Source organism: Mustela nivalis (genome assembly GCF_964662115.1).
Source record: "Mustela nivalis genome assembly, chromosome: 20".
Classification (NCBI taxonomy): domain Eukaryota; kingdom Metazoa; phylum Chordata; class Mammalia; order Carnivora; family Mustelidae; genus Mustela; species Mustela nivalis.
Genome location: NC_139039.1, coordinates 3,318,238 through 3,342,513, shown reverse-complemented (window position 1 = coordinate 3,342,513; position 24,276 = coordinate 3,318,238). Strand labels below are relative to the sequence as shown.

Genomic DNA, 24,276 nt, shown 5'->3' with positions numbered 1-24,276 from the left:
GCTCTCTGCTCAGCAGGGAGCCTGCTTCCTCCTCTCTCTCTCTCTGCCTCTCTGCCCACTTGTGATTTCTCTCTGTCAAATAAATAAATAAAATTAAAAAAAAAAAAAAAAAAGAAGTGTACTTGATAAATTTCACATTAAGGGAAGCTGTCCATTCCATCTACATTTAAAGGAGGCTTCAACAAGGGAATGACTTAAAAAAACAAGGCAGAAATTCTAAATAATTCCTGTGCAAGGATGAATTGACCCTGGTTATATCCATTGGTTTGGACCACTTACTCTAAATGGATTGGCTGAGTGCTGATGTGCTGAAGTTTTATAAATATCCGGAAAATACCAGGTTTTGTAAATATTCAGAAAATGCCACCTTAGATCTTACATTCTAACAACTTTTCTATATCCTTATTATAACATTAAAGGACTTAATGTCTTTTTGTTTTTCACTGTTACTATAGTGACAGTGTGGAAATTCAAATGTCTCTTCAATGTTTGGTTAAGACATGGGATAATGACAAGAATTCCAGTCTACCCCCAGAACCTACAGTGCACTCTCTGATCAGAATTCTTACATGACTTATCAAGATAGCTCTTGATTTCAAATAGCATTGTTTGGGGGTACCCGGGTGGCTCAGTCAGTTAAGTGTCCTACTCTTGATTGCAGCGCAGGTTGTGATCTCAGGGTCAAGAGATTGAGCCCTGTAGAACCTGCTTAGGATTCTTTCTTTCTCTCTCTCCCTCTGTCTTCCCTGCTCCCAACCCTGCTCATGTACATGCTCTCCTTCTGTCTCAAAAAACAAACCCTGACCCCCACAAAACCCCCTGAAAGCACTGGTTGGATGAGAAGATATGGTGATAATTGTATTCAGTTGATAGAAGATATGGTGATAATTGTATTCAGTTGATAGAAGATATGGTGATAATTGTATTCAGTTAATTTTCCTTTACATTTGTTGAAACTAAAACCTATCCATACACCTGAGTTACTTTTAGAAAACCCTGTCTTATTGTGTAATTTTCCTAGTTACTGGTTTTACACATCTTTTCTTAAATCCATTTCTAGGTACTTTTGTATTTTAGATAATATAGTCAATGCTATCTTATTTTTTAATATTTTCTAACTGTTTGTGCTGGTAGATTGAAATACAATTGATTTTTCCATATTGAGTTTTGTATCTAGCAACCTCGTTAAGTGCCCCTATTTATTGTTGTATTTTATCTGTGTTTTCTTCTGGTCTTTTTAGAGATATAATCACACATCAGTAAATAATGACTATTTCATTTCTTCTTTGCAATTCCTTATAATGTTTCTTTTTTTTTTCTTTTTCTTTTTCCTTTTTTGGGTGCTACTGTACAAGCTTGGATCTTGAGTACAGTGTTGAAGGGAGTGGTGATGGCCATCCTTATCTTATTCCTGATCCCAAAGGGAACACTTTTAACATTTCATTAGGAAGTATGATGCATATGGTGGGATTTTATAAATTCCAAGATTAAGAAAGTTGCCTCTTAATCCAGTTGCTAAAAGTTTTGGTCCTGATGGACACACTTTCTCTTTGTCTGTCGTACTTTTTAATGGGAAGATGGTAGTACTGACCCACACTCATTAAGGCCTGATGTTTTAGATTGTTTGATATTACCTGGGATGGGTTCCAGGCAGATCCTTTCACTCCTTGTCTTGGCTGATTGATGCTGAATAATTGATGTTTACTGTTCCCTAAGGCTTCCTTTTTGTGCTGGTAGAAATTTGGTTCTGAGCAAAGAAGGACTGGCTTCTTATCATCACAGTACATAAGTTTGGGGTTTTGTTTGTAATTTTTTTCCTATATCAAGCTGAGGGTTGAGACTGTTGAGTTGCCACAGTCTGTCGTCCAACCCCATATTGCACTTTAGCCTTAAAGGTGACCCGATGTTTGCATGTCATCAGAGAAGATTCAGCCCTGTTCCTGGAAAAAGAACAGACTCTGGGTGAGTTGAAAATGTCATTCTCACCCTTCTGTGGGCGACACATTGCTGTGCAAAGGGCTCTGAGCCAGAATGGAGATACCTGAGATCCAAATGGCTCTCATGCTGAGGGCCTCGCTCTTGCAAGCCCTTGTGTTCCCTTTCTTAGAAAGAGAGTTCGTAGTAACTATTCTTCAAAGGGCTACTTTTGCTTAAAGACTGTAGATCTTTGAGTGGTAGTCCATTATTATCCTTTTCCTCATTATCTCTACAAGGATTCCTGTAAGAATTTTCATCTTATCTTTCCAGATGGGAAATTACCTTACAGAAACAGCAGCTTGAGTAGCTTTAAATCCTAATGAGAATGGAGAACTGTGATTTAGATCTGTCTTGTAAAATGGAGATTATATTTCAATTATACATATTTAAAATGTAGATGTTAAAGAAATGTATTTACCTTGAAACAAAAATTTGTTTTTGGTAGAGGTCAAATTTCTCATGCCATGCTCTCATAAGGTCTAGCATATATTAATTCAGTGAAGTGTGTATTAGTTTCCTGTGGCTGTTGTAACAAATGACCGCAGACTAGGAGACCTAAAACTGTAGAAATTCATTCTCTCACAGTTCTGGGGGCCAGAGGTCTAAAATCAACGTGTCAACAGAGCTGTGCTCACTCTAAAGGAGAATCTCAGAGAAGGTTCCAGGCAGAATCCATTTCTTGCCTCTCGTAGCTTTTAGAAGTTCTGGGCATTCATCGGCTTTTGCCCACATCCCTCCAGGCTCCGCCTCCTTGATCAAATTGCCTTTCCTTCTTTTGTGTCAGCATTTGCTCTGTCTCTCTTGAAGGCTACATGGGATTACATTTAGGACCTACCCAGACAATCCAGGATAAACTCTTCCTCGGGAGATCATTAACGTCACATCTTTTGCCACAGAAGGTAATATTCACTCTCTGTGCATGTGAGGTAGAGCTCAGAGATCTGGGGATTAGGATGTGGATGCGTCTTGGAGATCATCATTCAGCTCATTAGAAGTAGAAGTTACTTTTTGATCGTGATTATTCTCTCCCTATCACTAGAAATGGGCGCTTAAAGACTAGATCAGCCTTGTATTTCTTTAAAGTGTGAATAGAGGTGCCTCTACTTTTAGTATCCAAAAAGTGGAAGTAGAGAAAATAATTTTTGAGTATCTCTCACTTATCCTTTGGGCTTCCTGTTTATTTTCACTGAAACTGATTATTAGAGAAACTTGAATTTGAAAAATATCTCTAATGACCTGATTATATGCACGAGTGCCATAAATATAGGTTAAAAGATTGAATTTTAAAATTTTACATGATGTCGAAGAATGTAGTGGTCATAGTCTGGCAAGAAAGCAGTAATGCTAGGTTACCTAGACAGGTGACGGTTTATGTCAGAGAAGAATGAAAGGATGCTTTATTTTAAATTTTGTCATTCTGAGAGTCAGCTAGACTGGTCGTCTTGTTGTATGATGTTTACCAATTTTAGAACTGTTCGAAAGTTGGATTTTGGTCTTTAGAACAGCTTTAATTTTATTCTCTCTATATAGGTTAAGGAAAGGATATTTACAGTAAGGATGACCATAACCTTTCAAGCTGAGCCAAATTTGTAATGTAATGGTTATTTTTAGTTCCTGAAATGGAATGGATTCATTGAGGTCCTCCTGCGTGCACCGCGCAGCTCAGCATGATAGATGGAGGTGACTTGCGTATGTTCCCTTGCTTATCACTTATTTATTCCAGAAATATTTACTGAATGCCTGCTGTGTGCTAGGTGCTGTTCTAGGAGCTTGGGAGTCTGTGATGAACAACACAGATAAGGATTTTACTTTCATGGAGTTTCTGTTCCAGTGAACTGATATTTCAGAAATTGATATTTCTGATGAGTTCGGATAGTTGTGAAGGAGTAAACATTACAGGGTGGGCTAGAGAAGGTGCAGAAACACACAGGGTGGTAGAAACACCTCTTGCACAGGCCCCCAGGAAAGAATGGGTTCCATATCTTTGAGGAACAATAAACAAGGCACAGTAGGTGAGGGGTCTGTGGGAGGGAGAGGAGGCTGGAAGGAGTTAGGGTCAGTCACCTAGTTCTGTGGTTCTTAGCCCCAGGCTGCATGTTCAGAATGTCTGCAGGAGCTCAAAAACTTAACCTGGCTCTCACCCCAGCCAAATTAAACTGGCATCTCTTTTGTTGTTGCTGTTGTTTTGTTTTATTTTTGTTCCCAAGGGGATTGTAATCTATTATGCAGCCAACGTGGTACTTCGGGCTTTTGAAAAGGTAAGGAATTTTATCTTAAAATCAATGGATTATCAGTGGAGTCCTTTAACAAAGGCGACCATAGGTTTGGCTTTTATGTTTTTAAAAGGTTCCCGGCTTCTTCTGTGGCAAAGGGGTTAGAAGAGCCGTGGTGGGGGGGGTGGGGCTGGGCACAAAACAAGGCGGGTTCTCAGGAAGGTGCTCTGACCCCGGGGTGGGGCTGGAGAGAAGTGCTCAGCTGGGCCGCATTCTGGAGAGGGTACCGACGGGGCTGTGGAGAGATTGCATGAGGCCGGGAGAGAAGGCAAGCATCACACCGGACTCCTAGCGTTTTTGGTCTGAGCGACCAGGTGGAGGGTAGATCCATACACTGAGACAGGGAAGCCCCAACTTGGGGAGGAAAATTAAGAGTTTGGCGGTAGATGTGCTCCTTCGAAATGCCTTAAGCAAAGTTTCAGTGTAGGCTTGTGGGTGCACGGAAAACAGAAGGCTCCCATCAGGATGGGAAGTTCTAAGCAGAAGCCGTATTCCTGGAAGGAGCAGGTATAGGGTGAGTAGAGCTGCGGAAACACACCCAGGGTTCCAAAGTGGCCGTGGTGTGCCACCCAGGCGGGAGGGTGGGGAGGACACTGTGGTAGGAGTCCTGGGCATGGGGAGCCATGTGGCTAGGGAAGAGGCTGAGAAGGTAGATTGGACAGAATGGCTCAAGTCTCTAGGAGTCACTGAGAGTCAGTGAGTATGTGTGAGGTGTACAGATTCTAAGCAGACTTATGTCATTAGGAGGCTTGGTCCAGAGACCCTAAAGCTTGAATTAAAGGAATTGAGTGGAGGGGTAGGGAGAGCACTTAGGAGGCTGCCATGCTGGGTCACTGTAGAGCCACAAATTAGGATCTGATGTAGGGCTGTGGCTGGGAGAATGGCAGAGAGCAGATGGAATTAAGGGAGAGTCTGGTGACGACTGGCCTGGGCACTTGGGGTGGTGCATGGGGAGACTGGGCTTTCAGAGAGCCAGGGCAGAGGTGACACCTGGTCATCTGTGACTTACCGGTTGCTTCTGTATGCTGCAAATGATTTTGTTTTTGTGCTTCTAGGTCATTACTATTCTATTCTATTCTATATATATATATAGTATTCTACTATACTATTCTATTCTAAAGGGACATTCAAAATATTTTGTGTGTGTGTGTGTGTGTGTGAGCCTAAATCATTGGTATGAAGGGAGCAAGGAAACCTAATTAGAGAACGTACTTCGGCTGTCCATGAATGTCATTTTCAAAGTTGCAGATCGCATGAAACGTGTTACGTGTTAGCGGCCAAGTTCCATAGGGGTCCCAGCGTTGGACTGGGCTGTGGGAGGACTGCAGGGCTCAGGGAGTGACCACAGCCATGTTCCTCCCCGACAGTTCTGGTTTCCTGGGTGAGACCTCAGCGTAGGCCTGGGACCAGCTCTATCAAGAGGGGCAAAAGGGGCTCAGGAGAGCAGAGGCCTTGGAGTAGAGGAGGAAGGGAGGGTGAAGATACTCTAGGGGTCAGGAGTGGGAAATGTGGAAATTGGGGGGCCTCGTGCTGAAGGAGCGACCTCTCCTCATCCCGCTGAGCTCGGGCCTTCCCTTCCCTGCCCCCTTGGTCCCTGCTGGTTTCTCTTCTCCCGGCAGCTCTCCAGTGCCGGCTCAGGCCTTCCTTACCCAGTTGGTTCACCGGAAGCAGAAGTAGCTTCGCAGTGAGCCCTTTTTGCTCGTGACCTTGTGACAGTTGCTACTAACAAGGCAAACGGGCTCGAGTCCTTCTCTCTTGTGCTCTCTGCCCTTCCTCCTGCTCTTCTGTTTGCTGTTGTGAAGGAAGAGGAGGCCGCGCACCTACCCGGAGGGCTGGACCCCAGCACAGCGGAGTGGAGCGCCCTTCAGTGTGCTTGGGCCGGAATTCTTTCCTGGGGTCCGTGTTACAGTGGAGGGAGCCCAGTGGGGCTGAGAAGAGGGAGTAACAGAGTGTTCTCCACTCCTGTCTTCAGTCTGACTCTTCTCATTCTCCAGTCTTACCGTGCTAGTTTATGATAGCCTTTATCCACTGTATCCCGAAACCTAGCTCTAAAATTTACACATTTATTTTCAGTCATTTTTATTACAAAACACAACAGATATGCAAAAGAAGCCCATAGACTGCAGTTGTATAGGTTAATGAATAATTAGAAAAGAGACACCTGTGGAAGCTAGCACACTGCCAGCCTACCTGAAGCCTCCTGTGGTCGCTTCTGGAATCACATCTCTTCCTCCTCCCCCAGGTAACCACTCTTCTCGTTTTTTGTGACAGTTTTGTTGCTTTAAAAAGGAATCTCGCCAGTCTGTATGTATTATCACTTGGTTTTGCTTAGTTTCGAATCCTCTGTAAATGGAGTCAGACGGTACATCTTCTTCTTCTGTGTCTTGCTTCTTTGTTCACATTCGGTTTCCAAGATGCATTTATTTTGTTGTGCCTAACTATAGATCAGTACATTCGGCTGCCATATAGTATTTTGTTGAATGGTGATATGACATTGTGTTTTTCCACTCCTTTTTTTTTTTAATAAATCAATCTTTTTTTTTTTTTTGAGGATTTTATTTATTTATTTGACACAGAGAGAGATCATAAGTAGGCAGAGAGGCAGGCAGGGTCGGGTGCAGGGGGGAGGGCAGCAGGCTCCCCGCTGAGCAGAGAGCCCGATGGATGCGGGGCTTGATCCCAGGACCCTGAGATAATGATCTGAGCCAAAGGCAGAGGCTTAACCCACTGAGCCACCCAGGCGCCCTGTGTTTTTCCACTTCTTAAGGTTGGTAACGGTTTGGGGACTACAGAAGACACAGGGGTGAGCATTCTTATGGCTGCATCCTGGTGCATGCTAGCATGACTTTCTCTTTCAGCCTAAGAAGGGGACACGCTGGCTCATGGGATATGCTTCTCTTTATCTCCATTGCATTTCATAGTTTACATATATCCTTGTCAACACTTAGTATTGTCATACCATTTTTTTTTTTCTAAACCAGGGTGTGTATTTTTATCTCTTTGTGTTTTACATGGCTTTTTTCTGTTTCCCAGTGAGGTTGGTCACCTTTTCATATATTTATGACCATATGGATTTCCTCTTTTTTGTGAAGTGGACCATTTTGTGTTGTGTTGTCGACCACCTTTGAATTGATTGCTGAGTTCCTTACACATTCTGGATCCTAGTTTTCTGTTAGTTATACATAGAGCTAATCTCTTCTCTCATTATGTGGCTTTTCTAACTCCTATGGTGTTTCTTGATAAACAGAAAATTAAACATTAGGTATAGTCAAATTTATAAATCCTTTCCTTTATGGCTTGTGCTTTTTGTACCTTGTTTAAGGTACTCTTCCCTATCCCAAGGTCATGAAGATATTTTTTCTTTTTCCTTTTTTCTTTTTGACCCTTCTCATCCATTACTCTCACCCCCTCCCACCACCTCTGGCAGCCACAGTCTGTTCTCTGTCATGGTGAGCTTGGTTTTTGTATTTTTGGTTTATGTTTATATATTACAATGTCTCCATCCATTCATCTATTGATGACTACTTAGGTTGTTCCCATATTTTGGCAATTATAAACATTACTGTAATGAACATGAGGTCCATATATCTTTTTGAGTTAGTAGATTTTTTTTTTTTTCAGATAAATACCCACAAATAGAATTGCTGGATCATGTGGTAGTCTATTTTTAATACTTTGAGGAACTTCTTTTTTTTTTTTAATATTTTATTTATTTATTTGACAGAGATCACAAGTAGGCAGAGAGGCAGGCAGAGAGAGAGGAGGAAGCAGACTCCCTGCTGAGCAGAGAGCCTGATGCGAAGCGTGGTTTGATCCCAGGACTCTGAGATCATGACCTGAGCCAAAGGCAGAGGCTTTAAACCACTGAGCCACCCAGGCACCCTACTTTAAGGAACTTCTATACTGTTCTTCATAGTGGCTGTACAATTGGCTGTACCAATTTACATTCCCATCATTAGCACACAAGGGTTCCCCTTTCTCCACTGCTCACAAACACTTGTTATTTCTTGTTGCTTTTTTTTTTAATTTTTCAAAATTTTTGCCATTCTGACAAGTGTGAGGTGATATCTCATTGTGATTTGATTTTCAGTTCCCTGATGGTTAATGATGCTGAACATTTTTTCATGTGCTTGTTAACTAGCTGTGTCTTCTTTGGAAAAATGTCTATTCAGATCTTTTGACCTTTGTAAAATTGGATTGTTTGGCCATTGTTTTCTTTCTTTCTTTTTTTTTTTTTTGCTACTGAGTTTTTAGAGTCCTCTGTATAATTTGGATATTAGCCCCACATCAGGTGTGCAATTTGCAAATATTTACTCCCATTCTATAGGTTACCTTTTGATTTTGATTATGGTTTTCTTTGCTGTTCAGAAGCTTTTAGTAAAATATAGTCCCACTTAATTTATTTTTGCTTTTATTGCTTTTGCTTTTAGTGTCAGATTTAAAAAATCATTGCCAAGAACTATGTCTGGGGGGAGCTTACCTAGAAGTTTTATGGTTTTAGGTCTTGCATTCAAGTTTTTAATCCATTTATGTGGATTAATATTTATGTGTGGTGTAAGGTAGGGATCCAGTTTCATTCTTTCACATGTGGCTGTCCAGTTTTCCCGATACCATTTGTTGACGAGGCTGCCGTTTCCCCATTCTGTGTTCTTGGCTTCTTTTCATAAACAAATCAACGCATGTGTGTGTGGGTTTAGTTCTGAGCTCTTCGTTCTATTCCATTTATCTCTGTGTCTGTTTTTAATGCCAATACCATACTTTTCTGGTGACTATAGCTTTGTAATTTAGTTTGAAATCAAGGAATGAGGGTATTTTCTATATTAAATACTATATTTAATGTATTTTCTATATTAAATTTAATCAATTTAATGTATTTTCTGTTTTAAATCATTTTCTGTATTAAACTTAGCCTTTCATATTTGTCTCTGAAATTCATCTGAAGTTAATTTATGTGTGATGTGAGAAGAAGATCAAAATTAATTTCTTTTGTATGGATATACAATCATCCCAGCTTCATTTATTGAAAATACTATTGTTTCTATGTCTGTGAGGCATCACCTATCCTTCTGAATGTGAGTCAGTTTCTGAGCATTCTAGTATATTCTGTTGGTCTATTCTATGCCTATACCACACTGGTTTAATGGAAGAAAAAATATTCTGATATCTGACAGGGCACTCTTGTTCTTTGAGAGAATTATGACTTGTCTGAGCCCTTTACATTTCCATGTAAAAGGTTTCATAGCACCCAAATAAAGTTTGGGATTTAATTTGGTGGGACTGCATTGATTCTATGAACTAATTTGGAGACAATAGGTATCTTTACACTACTGAGTCTTTCTCTAGGTCTTTTTAAATGTTTTAATAAAAGTTTTAATAATTGTTTCCCCAGATCCTCAGAAGTTTTACATATCTTTTGTTAGATTTATTGTGAAGCACCTGTTATTTATTATATTATTGCAAGTATTACCTTTTTATGCTGCTATATAGAAATGTACTTGATTTTTTCTGTATAGCTGATTTTCTGCATCAGAGAACTCTCCTATTCTAACAGCTTGTCTATAAATACCTTTGGATAGTCTACAAACATAATTATGTCATTTGTGAATAATGATAGCTTTGTTTCTTCCTTTCCAGTCCTTGTACCATTTATTTATTTATGCATATCATCCTGGCTAGGCCTCCAGTTTCCTGTTGAATAGAAGTGCTGAAGGTGATCATCCTTGCCTTCTAATATCAAAGCGAAATTCTCTGCATTTAGTATGACATTTCCCGAAGGATTTTTTTGGTGGGGGCAGTAGATAATCTAATAAAGGGAAAGAAGTAATTTTCTATTCCTGCTTTCCTTGGGGTTTGAAATCATGAATATTGAATATCATTAAATATATTTTCTGCATTTATTAAGATGATCATAGGATTTTTCTGTTTAGACTGTTAATGTAAGAAATTAAGTTCCTGATTTCAGCATGTTAAAACAACTTATTACCTGGGATAAAATCAACTTGATATTTTATATATTACTGGATTCAGTTTGCTAAAATTTTGAGTGTGGTTTTTGTGTCTGTGTTCATGGAAGAGGTTAGTTTGTGATTTTCCTTTTTCTTACTATCTTTAGTGTTAAAACACAGCATTGAAATATTTAATTTCATTCTAAAGTTCATTGAGGAATAAAAATTAAGTTTTTTTAATCTGAAAGGCACCATTGCATGAAACAGCTATTTACCCAAGCATGTTGTTCAAGGAATATCAAATATTTGGAAAGTGATTTCTTCTGGAAAATTTCAAATCATGTACAGAATGTTCTAGTTTGGTGAATAATGAGAAAATTCCTTTATGTAAATTGTTTCATGGAAAAAAGAGTTCTTTTAAGAATATTGGTGACATGTATGTAATGTCCTCATCCTTTGATAAAATAATTTTTAGATAACTAGATTTAAAATTTGTTCATTATTCCCTTTCAATCTCTAAATGAAGTGTCAGTATAGAAAGAGTTTTTCTTGTCTTGGATAACCATGACACTGATAATTTGAGAATTGAATCAATAATTGGGTAGTTAATTTGCTAAAAATAGTTTTCATTTTTAGAAGCTAAAGGCAAGCGTTGCAAGTTAAATAAAATCTCTGTAAAAGCCACATGATGTAAAATATATAATTTTGATTGATGTTAATATTCTAAAGCATATGTATTCCTTTTTCTGCATTAACATTTCTTTTTTTCAAGAGTATTCAGAAACCACTTGGAAATCCTGATAATATAACTTGCTTAGCTACAGGGATGTTGGATCCCTAATTAAAAAAACTCAAATTTCTGGGATGCCTGGGTGGCTCAGCTGGTTAAGCATCTGCTGAAACTCAGGTCATGATCCCAGAGTCCTGGGATCGAGTCCTGCCTTGGGCTTCCTGCTCATTGGGGAGTCTGCTTCTCTCTCTCCCTCTCCCTCAGCTCATGCTCACTGTCTCTCAAATAAACAAACAAAATCTTTAAAAACAAACAACAGAACCCCCCAAATTTCTGAGAGAGTGGTGGAAGGGGAAAAGGGTCAAGTAATCAGCCTAAGGGCAGGGTTCCTACCTCACAGGAGTGGGCTGTGTAGTTAAGTACATACATATATATATGTATATTTTAGTAGTTATACTCCTGAGCTATTACTATCACTTATAGCATCAGGCTCCCTGCTCGGCGGGGAGTCTGCTTCTCCCTCTGCCTGCTGCTCCCTTGCTTGTGCTTGCTCACTGTCACTCTATCTGACAAATAAATAAAATATTAAAAAAAGAAAGGCATTTATTATTAGAGTTGAGACTATATTTTCTTTATTCATTCTTTCATTCAACACAAGTTTATTGAAAACCTGGTAGGTGTGAGATCCTAGTCTACATACTGGGGATATTGTGGAGAATAATGGAAGTCCGTCCCTCATGGCATTTATATTCCAAAGTAGGAAACTGGCAAATAACAAAGTTATGTAAAAAAAATGACAGACATTGAAAATGGGCAGGAAGAAAAATAAAGTAAGGAAAGGGAATAGAGATGTCAGGGAATGCTGCTTAGGGTGGGACAGTTAAGAAAAGCCTCACGGAGGGTATGACCTTTGAGCAAACCTCAATGAAATGAGAGAGTAAGCCCCGTGGATGTCTTGCAGAAGAATGTTCTAGAAAAAGAGAACAGAAATCTCACGTTTGCTGTATTCCCAGAACATCAAGGAGGTCAGTGTGGCTGGAGCCAGTAAGAGGGGAGAGTGCTGGGCTGGGAGGTGCAGGATGAGCTTGGTGCCTGATCTTGGCTGGGTGACATGTGAGGACTTTGGGACTTTTTCTAAGTGTGCAGGAAGACGGAGAATTGTGAGCAGGGCAAGAACACGGTCTGCCTTCAGTTTTGAAAGGTGCACCCTGGCAGCTGTAGGATAGTCTCTTGAAGAGAGACAGGAATGGAAGTGGGACAGTGGTGAGGGGCTCCTGCAGTTTTATGGTGAGAGACCAAGGAGGCAAGGGATTCTGATTAGTTAAGACAGGCAGCTTGATGGCTTCCTGATATATTTTAAAGGTAGAGCAATAAGATCTGTAAAAGATATAAGGGCAATCCATATACTTCCACAATTTTGCCTGTTCCCTTTCACTGGACTAGAGCATATAGGAATGTTTCCCCAGGATTTAATTTTGCTTTTCTTCTCTGAAAGATGTTCAAGGCACAGTTTTAAGACATGGTTTGCTGGGCAGATGATGGTTTTCATCTGGGGTGGTATAAGGTCTGTTTATGGTGCACCTGCCCGCAGGTGTCACTAACTTTGTATCTGATTTACTTTAACTGTCTGCACCTGGTTCAATTTTCATTTACATCTGGAAACTTCATAGTGTATTACTTTAATTTCTGCATTGACCTGAAAATTGCTAAGTCTCTTTGAGGTTAGGTTTGCCTTGAGATAGATGGCTCATGGGTAGGATTCTAGTAGCTCCGTGTGTTGGCACTAAAGAAATTACCCTGGGGGTGAAAAAAAAGAATCTATTAGTTTGTGCCTGTTTGCAGCAGCGGGGAGCTTGCATACAGAACTGTCTCAATAATGCAGATTTCCGATTGTTCCAGCTCATTAAATGGACTAGAGGACAACACTGCCACGGAGCCGTCTCCCTTGCTATGGGGCAGTGACACGAAATCCTGACTCTGAATTGATGCCAAGGGCAGATCCATTGGATTTCGTGTATACAGATTGTCCCCCTCTCCCCACCCCCCACCCCCTTTAGGATGAAAGGAACACATGTCAAATCAGGGTTTCATCCACTAATAAAATATTCCTTTTCATGTAGTTTGTTAGTTCAGGATGTTGCTCCTGCTTATTATCACAATTTCCAGTGTTTTTGTTGTTCTTATCAGTGAGGGAAAAGGACACCACAGAATACTCATTCCTAGATGGCTGTTTTTTTAAAATGGGACTTCAGATGAGCGTTTCACATCCCCAATTTCTGTGACTCGCCCCCACTGCTAAAGGACCCAAGGGGAGGAAGGGCATGGATGCGTTTCTGTGTGTTGCGTTATTTTACACATCAGGTTGACTGTTTCCCACAAAACAGACATATATTTTTAGGCAAAGCCCATAGATAATCATTTTGTAAGGAAATATGAGTGAAGATGGATCGTCCTATTGCCCCTAGAGCCTAACCACCTGTATGGTGCCGAGCGAGTTCTGAAGTGCATAGTCAGGCGTGCTAAATAAAGAGCGTCTTGACTTCACGGAGGCTTCTGAATGCTCACAGATGTTTCCAGTTGAGCCAATGCCGGGGTTTGTTTTAGTTCCTTATTACGTATGTGGGAATTATGCTTCGTCTAGTGGATAGACTGCAAATACTTAGGTCAGGGCGTACGTATGGGCAACATATGAAGTCTCGAGAAGTTTGGGGGCGAGGCTCTGGAAGGTGGACCTCTCTCTTGTACCTGAGAGTTTGTCACTTGGTCTTCTGACTCTACTCCTTTAGCTTCCATCCCACCAAATAGGCCCGGTTCTCTTTGGAAGGCTCCCCTCCCTTGGACATAAATGTTCTCTAGGGTTTCATCCTTGGCCCACCCCTGACTCCCCCTACATATTCTTCCCACTCACAACTGTGTCTTTAACTAACCCACAGACAAGGTGGCCGTCAAACTGTCACCACCAGCCCAGGCCGCTCCCTTGAGCTATTGGTCTGCACACCCAAGTCTAGTCAGTCAGTTCTTCCTGCCGCAGGCGCCCAAAGCAAGTTCTCCACAAGACCCTTCCTTTTGTCTCATGGCCTGGTGTGTCCCCAAGTGCTGTCTTGGCTCCATTATCAATCCCACAGTCACACAGTCACACACAGCCTTCCCTGCAACAGTAGATCAATAACCACGTCATAAGTATGTTTGATAATAGAGTTTCATCTTAAATTTTTTATCAAAATAACTCATGCCCATGGTTAGAAAGTCAAGTTAGCACAGAAGGCCTTAGAATAAGAAGCAATCATTCCCTTGCCTCAGTCCTTCCCACCCTGATCCTCCTGGCCAGACGGAACCATCTTAGCTCCTGTAACTGCCTCTTCTGGTCATTATCCTAATAGATTTAAGTTCTGTGCTTACACAGTCGTCCCTTCATTTACCGATTTTGGACAGCAGCTACTGGTTTCCTGCCATCCTTTTCCTTTCCAACCCCCCTCACTTTAGCCAACAGAGTTGGATCACAGTTTTTAATTTCCCTTATTTATGTAATTTAAGTAACGTAGTTACACTTTTCTATATTGCTTCATCACCTTTACATGGAATCACTTGGTCCTGGACTTACAGGTGAAGATCTTAGCACACCTCCCCCCCTTTCCCTTTAGTGCTTCTCCCTGCTTCTCCCTGTCTTCTTCTGTCATATGCTCTGACTTTCAAGTCATCAAAATTGATGTCACTTGTTTGAAAAATTGATAAATTTGTATTTTCCCTCTGAGTTTTGAGACATTGCTCTATTTTAGTATCTTGCTGATAAATTTCGTATCGATCTAATTGTCCTTCCCTTGCAGGAAGACTTTAGGATAGTCTCTTTCACTTTGGTGTTCTGAAATTGCCCCAACTTGTATCAGGTGTACGCTTTTCAAAAATTTCATTTATTTTCCATTACTTCTTACTAATTTTCTCCCACTTTCTGTGTTCCCTTTTTCTAGGACTCCTAGATGATGGACAAGTGGACAAACTAGAAATTATTTTTCAGATGCCTTTATTTTCTTATTTTTCTGTATTCTGGAAGGTTTTCTCTGCTTAATCTTCCAGCCTCTTATTGATTTAAAAAAAAAAAAAAAAACTTGTTGTGTGTGCATTCTTATTTTGTGATTGTTATTTTCATGACATCTGGTACTTTTTATAATGCAGTATTTTCTCAGTTTTCTGAGAACAATAATTACGTTTTAAAAACTTATTTTTTAAGGTACAGAGATTTCCCATAGACCCTTCATCCCTATACAGACATAGTTGTTCCCAATATCAACATCCCTTTGAGAGTGGTACATTTACTACAACTGGTGAAACTACATTGATGCCTTATTACCAACCAAAGTCCATAGTTTGCATTAGGATTCACTCTTAGCATTCTATGTTTTATGGGTTTTGACAAATATGTAATGATTTGTATACATATGATTTATAGTATCATACAGAGTATTTTTTTTCCCATACAGAGTATTTTCACTGCCCATAAATCCTCTGTGCTCAACCTGTTTTTCTCTCAGCATTCATTCCCCAATTAGTGATGTTTTAATTATATTTATAGTTTTTTTCTTTTACTAGAATGTGATATAGTTGGGATCATACTGTGGTATGTAGCCTTTTTGAATTGGCTTCTTTCACTTTGTAATATGTATTTAAGTTTCCTCCGTGTCTTTGACTTGATACCACATTTTTTCAGGGTGAATAATATTCCATTGTGTGGATGTCTGTGTATCTGTTACCCTACTGAAGACCATCTTGGTTACTTCCCAGTTTGGGCAAGTTTATACAAACCATTTGTATCTTTCCACGTGTAGGATTTTATGTGGACATAAGTTTTCAGCTCAGTGACTAAGGCAAGAATGTGTTTAGTTTTATAGAAAACCGTCAAACTGTCTTCCAAAGCGGCTCTACCATTTTGCCTTCTCTCCAGCATTGAATGGGAAGTCCTGTTCCTCACCAGCATTTGGTGTTTGGGATTATGTCAGTGTTTGGGATTATGGCCATTTTTCCACATGTGTAGTGGTATCTTATTTTATTTTGCATTTCTCTGATGATGTATGATGAAGACCATTTCTTTATATGCTTATTTGCCATATGTGTGTCATTTTTGGCAAGGTGTCTGTTAAAGTCTTTGGGCAGTTTTTTATTTTGTAGAGTTTTAAAAGTCCATTGTATTTGGATACAGTTCTTCTTCAGATGTGTCTTTTGCAAATATTTTTTCCCAATCTGTGGCTTGTCTTCTCAGTTTCTTGGCATTGTCTTCAGCAGAGCAGAAGTTTCAACTTTAATGAAATGCAGCTCACCAATTATTTCTTTCATGGGTTGTGCCCTTGGTGTCGTATCTAAAAAGTCACAGCCAAACCCAAGGTCATCATGTTTTTCTCCTATGTTATCTTTTAGGAGTTTTATAGTTTCGCATTTTACATTGTAGGTCTGTGATCCCTTTTGAGTTGATTTTTGTGAAGGGTGTGTGTAGCTTCGTCTTTTGCATGTGGGTGACCAGTTGTTCTGGCACCCTTGCTTGAGAAGACTAATGACTTCATTACGTTGCCTTTGCTCCTGTTTTGAAGGTCAGTTGACTATATTGATGTGAGCCTATTCTTGGGCTCTCCATTCTGTTTCATTGATCTAGTTCTTTATTCCTTCACCAATACCACGTCTCGATTACTGTAGTACTAAAACTTTATACTAAGTCTTAAAGTCAGGTAATGTCAGTCTTCCAGCTTTGTTTTTTCCCTTCAGTATCATTTTGGCAATTTTGGGTCTTTTGTGTCTCTTTACAAACTTTAGAATCAGTTTATCACTATCCACAAAAGAATTTGCTGGGAATTTTATTGAAATTGCAGTAAGTCTAGAGATCAAGTTCAGAAGAATGGACATCTTGACAATATTGAGTCTTCCTATCCATGAATATGACATATGTTTCCATTTATTTAATTCTTTGATTTCATTCATCAGAGTTTTGTAGGTTTCCTCACATAGATCTTTTACATATTTTGTTAGATTTATACCTAAGTATTTCATGTGTTGGAGTGCTAATGCAAGTGGTATTGTGTTTTTAATATCAAATTCCGTTTGTGTCTTGCTTGTATATAAGAAAGTGATTTTTGCATATTCACCTTGTATCTTGTGATTTTGTTATAATTGCTAGAATTCAAGGAGTCTCATGAGAAGAAGGTACTTGACTTCTCACTGTAACACTTCTGCAGTGCATTTGGCATTGCATTTCTCCATTTTGGATTCCTTCTCAGTAGCCTTTTTTTTTTAGTAGTTTTTTTTTTTTTAAATTATAAAAAAGAGCGTGCAGGTGCATCTGGAAGGATATACACCAAATTGTTAACATTACTTACTCCATCTGTGGGATAAGGAGCCAAAGTATCTGCTTTATGTATTCTCTGTTTGTTTTCCTAAACTATTAAAATTTTGAAATAAAATCTAATAAGAAGAATTATATAACAATGTAAATATAGAGGTGGAAGAATTATTGAAAGCAAATATCTATGTAACCACTGTCCAGATCAAGAAACAGGATACTGCCGGTCCTGCAGAAGCTCTCCTGCATCCCTTTCCAATACCAGTGTCCCCACTCACCCCAGTGTGACCCTTATGCAACTTTGCAGGTTATTACTACTTTGGATTTATTTATAGTTTCATCTCCTAAACTTCTTAAAACTTAATTTAAGTAGGATCATAATACAGAATCATATTTAAATGGAGTTATTCCTTTGTGTTTGGCTTCTTTTGCTTAACTTCATTTTTGTGAGATTCAGTCCCATGATTACATATAGTGTAGTACATTCATTTTCATTGTTGGAAAATATTCCATTATATGACTATATGATCATTTATTTGGCCAGTCTACAATTCATGAACATTTGAGTTGTTTCCAGTTTTACACTATTATAAAGAATGCAGGTAGAAACATTCTTACACAGATATCCTGATAAATATGTACTCATATTTCTGCTTGGTATATGTTGAGGAGTGGAATATGATGGTCATAGAGCATGTATATCTTCCATCTTTATTAGATACTGTCAAAACAGTTTCCTAAAGGAGTTACACTAATTTATGTAATACATGTCAGGAAAAAAAAAAAAAAAAGCCAAAAAAACTGTTATTCTGATGAGTACAGAGTGGCATCTTATTATAGTTTTTATTTACATTTTACTAATGACTAATGAAGTCAAACTGATTTTTACATGTCAGTTGGCCCTTAGGATTCCTCCTCTGTTTCAGTTTTATTTTTCCCTTTTGTATCATTAGGAGTTAAAAAAGTATTTTGGATTCAAGGCACCTGGGTGCCTCAATTGGTTGCGCAGCTGACTTTTGATTTGAGCTCAGGTCATGATCTCAGGCTCCAGGGAACTGAGTCTCACAACAGGCCCCCTGCTCGGCAGGGAATCTGCTTGAGGTTTCTCTCTCTCCTTCTGCCCCTCCCCCCATTCTCTCTCAAATAAATAAAATCTTTTTCTTAATGGAAGTATGTTTTGGATTCAAATTATCTGTCACTTACATGTGTTACAAACACATATTTTCTACCACTCTGTGACTTGCCTTTTTATTTCTTTTAGGGTATCATTTAATAAACAGATTTAAAAATTTTTATTGTGGTCCAGTTGCTCAATATTTTTGCATTTTTGGTTAGTGCTTTTTCTGTCTTATACAAGAAATCTTTTCCTAATCAGTGGCCAAGGTGTTCTCTTGCTCTTTTTTCTTAAATGGTTTGTTTTGTCTCATGTATTTAGAACTTCAGCCTGCCTGGAATTGATTTTTGTATATTGTGTGAGGTCAGGCTCAAATTTCTGTTCTCAAAACAAATAACCCTCAGTCCATAGTTCTTTAACAATAACAACAGAAACAACATAAAAATGAAGCACACAGTGGAGGCAAGACCTCATGTGGCTGAACCTCCGCCATGCTCTCACAATGTGTCTTTCAGCCATCCTGAGTACATCCTCCTCTGCCTCTGTTCCTCCTAGTGGCCCTTTACTAGCCGCCATCCTGTGCTTGGTCAGTGCATTCTCAAAGGTGAGTAGGAAAGGGAAAGTACTTTACCTTTTGATCTGATAAGCATTCTGTTTAGCTACAGTTTGACTTTATTTTCATGTCTTTTTAGAAGATGAAAAGAGCAGCTTACTGCAGAACAAAATCTAAAACTTCAGTGATACTAGTAATGTGTGTCTCAGTATTGAAGTACTACCCACATTTTGAACATAGTCATACTTTTAATGTATAGAAGAAAGTCCATCTTTAATTTCACTAAAAAGCTATTGGAACTTGCAAGTGCAAATCTTGTAGTTGAATTAGAAATTCAACTTGCTGAACTTGCTTTAGAAATAATCTTTCTTATTCCCAGAAGAATGTTTCCATTAGGGAAAAAAAAAAGAGAGAAAAGAAGCTTGGCATAGAAGTGATTATTTTCTGCGTACAGGTCTGTTGGAAAGAAAAGAAGCATACAGCTGGACGGAATTTAAGATGTCAGCTAGTGTGGGATTTTTACCTCTAAGAAGTGGACTGTTCTCACTTCTAATATAATTCCAGAAAAGAAAATTCCACACCTTCTCCTAGTAATATTTAATATATCTCACTGTCAGTGAGTTTTCCTTATGCTGTGTCGTAAGTCCATTTTCTTATTCTGTTTCAAATGGAAACAGAAATTGGGCCAACAATCTTGTGTCTGTAACAGTCCTGAATCTACTTGATTCCTGAACCCCCTGCCAGTCTTCTTTTCATGATATAGTCAAATATGTTTGTTAGCGCTTTCTTTAAGTCAGTTTCCAAGTCCAATAGTTACTGCTCTTTATCCCATCTGAATTTTCTCCACGTCATCTATAAGTTATGATTTATAGACTCAAAAATGGAACCTAATACTTTTGCCAAGGTATGACCAAATGCTGGTCTCTTAAATAAGACTTCTATCCTGGATTTTTTTGTGTGTGGTAAAAAGATTATTTGCAGTTTGAACACAGTTGTTTATCTCTGCTTCCTGAGAATATCCAACATGATAGGTAAAAAATTAAAAAAAGGTATAAATCCATATGGCCAAATAAAATGGATAATGAGGCTTGGTAGATGAAGGTTATCAACAAATTTTTGGAAGATGGAAAGCAATGGATAAATGGGAATTGAATTAGCAGAGGAGAGAAAACTGAAAGCCAAGTGCCCACAGAGCTGGAAGGTAGCCTGAAGAGGTCGATTTGTGGTCAGGACCAGAAATGTGGAACCACACTTGGAACCACAAGCTGTGCCAAAAGAAAGTATGAAGGGGGAGGCCAAAAACTGGTGTTGAGTGGAAAGCCCAAATAAGGAGTAGTTAGACCCCTTCAGTCCCAGCCACCTGGGAAATAGACCCTAGTTGGGTATATTCTCTAGGGAACTTAGATCAGAGAAGCTCTGGGCTTGGAAGTAGCAGATAAAGATGAGAGTATAGGTAAGACTCCTTAAAGAAAACAAGATTATTAGGTAAACTTCCACATATAGAAAGGTGTCATCTCCTTTCTGGGCACCCCAAACAGACAACCAGGCTCATAGGTCTCCATTCTTGGATTAGAGGTTTCTTTGCTGGGAACCTGACCAATTGAAGCAAAAAGACTTTTGGAGGCCTTCCATAAAATGACTGGGTTCCCCCTCAATCATGTCACATAAGTGTAGCTTTTGAGGTCTTACAGTAGATACTCAAGGGTTGCTAGATATTTGAGGACTATCTATAACATGAACAAATAGAACCAAAACAAATAAACTATTAGGAAAAGAAGCTCAGAGGGAACAGAGAGAAAAGCAGAGAGGGGGGAAAAAACCCCAAATAATTATAATTGCTATTCTTGGAAAGATGAGAGGATTCATGAAAGAGGGCTTAGAAATTAAAATATAGCAGTAGAAATTAAAATTAAGTGGAAAGATGGAATGTTGATGACACTGCCCAGAAAATAGAATGTGAAGAGAGAGATGGAAAATGTAAGAGAAAAGAGGAAGAAATAAGAGGCTTTGTTTTGGAAGTCCAAAGTCTGACTAATAAGAGTTACAGAAAAAAACAAATAGAGAAAATGCAGGGGGAACATTTATAGAAGAATATTCTAGAATACATTATCGAAGTCTAAGGACATAAATTTCTATATGGAAAGCATACATTAAGTGCCTAGCACAATGAGTGAAAAAACACCAATTCCAAGACACAGCTGATAAAGTCTGTGAATTAAAAAATTTTTTTTTCTAACAGTTTTTGCAGAGAAGAAAGTAGGTCATATACAGAGGCTCAGGAAGCAGGCTAGTATGACTTCTCAACTGCAGTAGTGGAACCTAGAATAAATAGAGCTGTACTTTCCAAATCTGAAGGAAAATAATCTCCAATCTGGAATCTTGTACCTGGTCAAATTGACAACCAAATGCCAAGGCAGAGTCAAACTGTTTTCAGACAGATACACAAAGTCTCAAAAATTGGAGCCAAAAATTTTGAAGGAACTAAGGGAAAGTGAAGGAAGTTCCCTGATGGGAGGTAAAGAGAAATTCCATGGTGATACCTAGATACTACTGGTTAGACCTGGAGGACACTCTTTCTAGATTGGACAGGAGGATGGAGAGGTCAGGAGAGATGGGAGCAAACAACAAGTAAGAAAGATCATGTAATATGGTTATCTGTGATGAAATAAGTTTTCTAGTTCTGTCCTAAAGTTAGAGATAATAATAAAAAACAACCAGTTGAAATTGAGGCAATTATTAACACCAGGGAAAAAAAAGGTGAAAGAAATGTAGAAGAAATGAAATGTAATTGTAGTATACTATTGGACTCAGTTATGAACAATATTTAAACAGATGTACTAATGTAATGCAAATACTGAGTATTTCTGTTACCAAAAATTGTGATAGTTAAATTGAGAGGATGTTGGTGAGAGGATAGAGGAAGTGTGTAGGAGGTAAGAGCACTAAATCTTTGTCTTCTACAGAAGGAAGCCAGTAGACATTAAAAATGGGTAAGAAATAGCAGCTGAAGAATATTAGTTAAAATATGAAGGTAAATACTGAAGGAGACAGCCAGAAAGGTTGAAAGTGATTGCCTTTGCTCACTGGAACTCAAAGAGTAGAAGGATAGGCAAAGGACTGCTATTTTAAATTGCCAGCCTTATAGTACCATTTGATTTTTAAATTATGTGCATGTTTTATTTTGATAAAAGGAAAATAAATACATGTACATTAAAAGTATATTTGCATGTATGAATTTTTAATGTATCTCAAAAAATATTAAAAGTAATATTTGAGAAAACAGCAACAAATTTTTGGAACATATTGAAAAGTTAATGTATTTTTTAGTGATGAATCATGAGTTCAGAATCATGGTAGATTTGATATTTGACATTGGAATTTGTGAAACTGTAGGTTTATTATTCACACATGTGGTGTTTGATTTATCTTTAATATTTATTAAGCATTAGGAAAAAAAAGTGCCAGAATCATTGGATTTCAAATTTGCCTTCCTAGAGGTAAAATTCAGTCTGAGTGAAATGGGCAAGTTGGCTCTTCTAATTTTAAATGATTAGTGTTGATTATGGTTTGCTTGAAATATATTCCAGATGATTATTTATTTGAAGCATTTCATACCCAGTCCTATGATGGTCTACTTCCCGCTTTGGACACTTCTAGACTTTCAGCCTCACAGAGTTAGTGTTTTTGATGTGTTCTATCAGACGTATGAATTTCGTACTGTTGTGCCTGGAATGTGGTAGCTGCTTTCCCGGCTTCCCCCTCCATCACCATGATCACTCTGGGAACACATCCCAGTCCCTTGGGGTCAGGCAGCTGCTATCTTGTCCTGCTTCCTCTTTATGTAAGTCTTGCTCTTTTCTTCATTTCTCAGTATTACTTGCTAGTTAAAATTTACTGTATGTATCAGTGATCAATCTCTCTTTTCCCCAGTTTTATTTTTTTTTTAATTTTTATTTTTTTTAAGGATTTTTCTTTCTTTATTTGACAGACAGAGATCACAAGTAGGTAGAGAGTCAGGCAGAGAGAGGGGGAAGGAAGCAGGCTCCCTCCTGTGCAGAGAGCCCAATGTAGGACTCGATCCCAGGACCCTGTGATCATGACCTGAGCCGAAGGCAGAGGCTTAACCCACTGAGCCACCCAGGTGCCCCTCCCCAGGAGTTTTTAAATTATTGCTCTTTTTTTTCATAATTATTTTTCTTGATGTAAGTCAGATTCCCTAAAGTATATTGTACTGTATTCTACTAAATACCTAGCTGCATTTCTGATTCCAAATTACCAGACTGAGACCATAAATAAGGAGTAAGAGATTATACTTGTGCCCCTCATTTGGATACGAGTAAACCTCAAAAATCCCAGCAAATGATGAGCAGACTTTCAGTAAAACAGTGCCTTTTATTTTTATTATTCATTCCTTTGGCATCATGGAGGCTTCATGTTTTTGGCTAACATGTTTTTTTTTTTTTTTTAACCAGTTAGACTCAGGATATCTTTTTGTATCAGCTATATTCCTGGGTGTAAAAATACCGGGAGAGTCTACTTTGAGGCATTAGTGAGTTCTCAGATGTTTTTAGAAAATCACTGTCAGGTGTTTCTAGGGAAGACACTTCTGGTAATTCAGTTACTGTCTGCTCCCTCTGGGAAGAGCATCTTAATGGTTTGTTGGCTTAGTGATGCCACAAGAACATCCCTTGCCTTGGACTTTCATGTGGCACTGATCCAGGGATGTGAGTTACAGTAGCAGGACTTCAGCTTGGCCCATTCACAGTTCTTTGCAAGGAACAGTTAAGTGTGTTTTTAGTTTTCTTCTGAGTTTGGATAGAGATCGAGACAAATTAGAAGATATTATTTCTTTAGCAATTTAACAGGCTTTATAAATAATTGCATGATAAACAAGGAGTAGGTGGCCATTTAAGCAGAGAGAAACTTGGAAGCTTTTGCCAGTCCCTTTCAGTAGCCTGATTCTGGTCATGTGTAATTATTTGCATCAGCCATTTGGGATCCATTCGTTAAGTACAAAATTGTCTTTGGGGGCCCTCAGTCACTGTAGGTTGAATGAAATTGGCAGTTTTTCACATTGGAAGGACCATTTTTTTCCTCTTTTGAAAAATAGCTATCTTGAGATATAAGTGAACATACCCCACAAAGCAACTATTTGAACTATACAATTGGGTAGTTTTGGTATATTACAGTATTACCTTTTTTTTTTTTTTCTCTTTCGGATATTTTATTTATTTATTTTTTAATTTTAGTAGCCCCAGGGGTACAGGTCTGTAAATCACCAGGTTTATACACTTCACAGCACTCACCATAGCACATACCTTCTCCAAGGTCCATAACCCAACCACCCTCTCCTTACCCCTCCTCC

The 24,276-nt window shown here is 38.8% G+C and overlaps 1 protein-coding gene across 16 annotated transcripts in view; it reads left to right on the top strand.

The window, feature by feature from the left end:
- CSGALNACT1 (chondroitin sulfate N-acetylgalactosaminyltransferase 1) overlaps positions 1-24,276 on the top strand; it is a 339,942-nt gene that overhangs the window by 184,885 nt on the left and 130,781 nt on the right. Inside the window, exon 1 of one of the 16 annotated variants that reach the window (XM_082715180.1) lies at positions 6,238-6,492. The exons of the other annotated variants lie outside the window; for them this stretch is intronic. The gene's annotated coding sequence lies outside the window, so the exon portion shown is untranslated. Of the gene's footprint in view, positions 1-6,237; positions 6,493-24,276 lie in introns of those variants that run through there. 16 annotated transcript variants of the gene reach the window in all.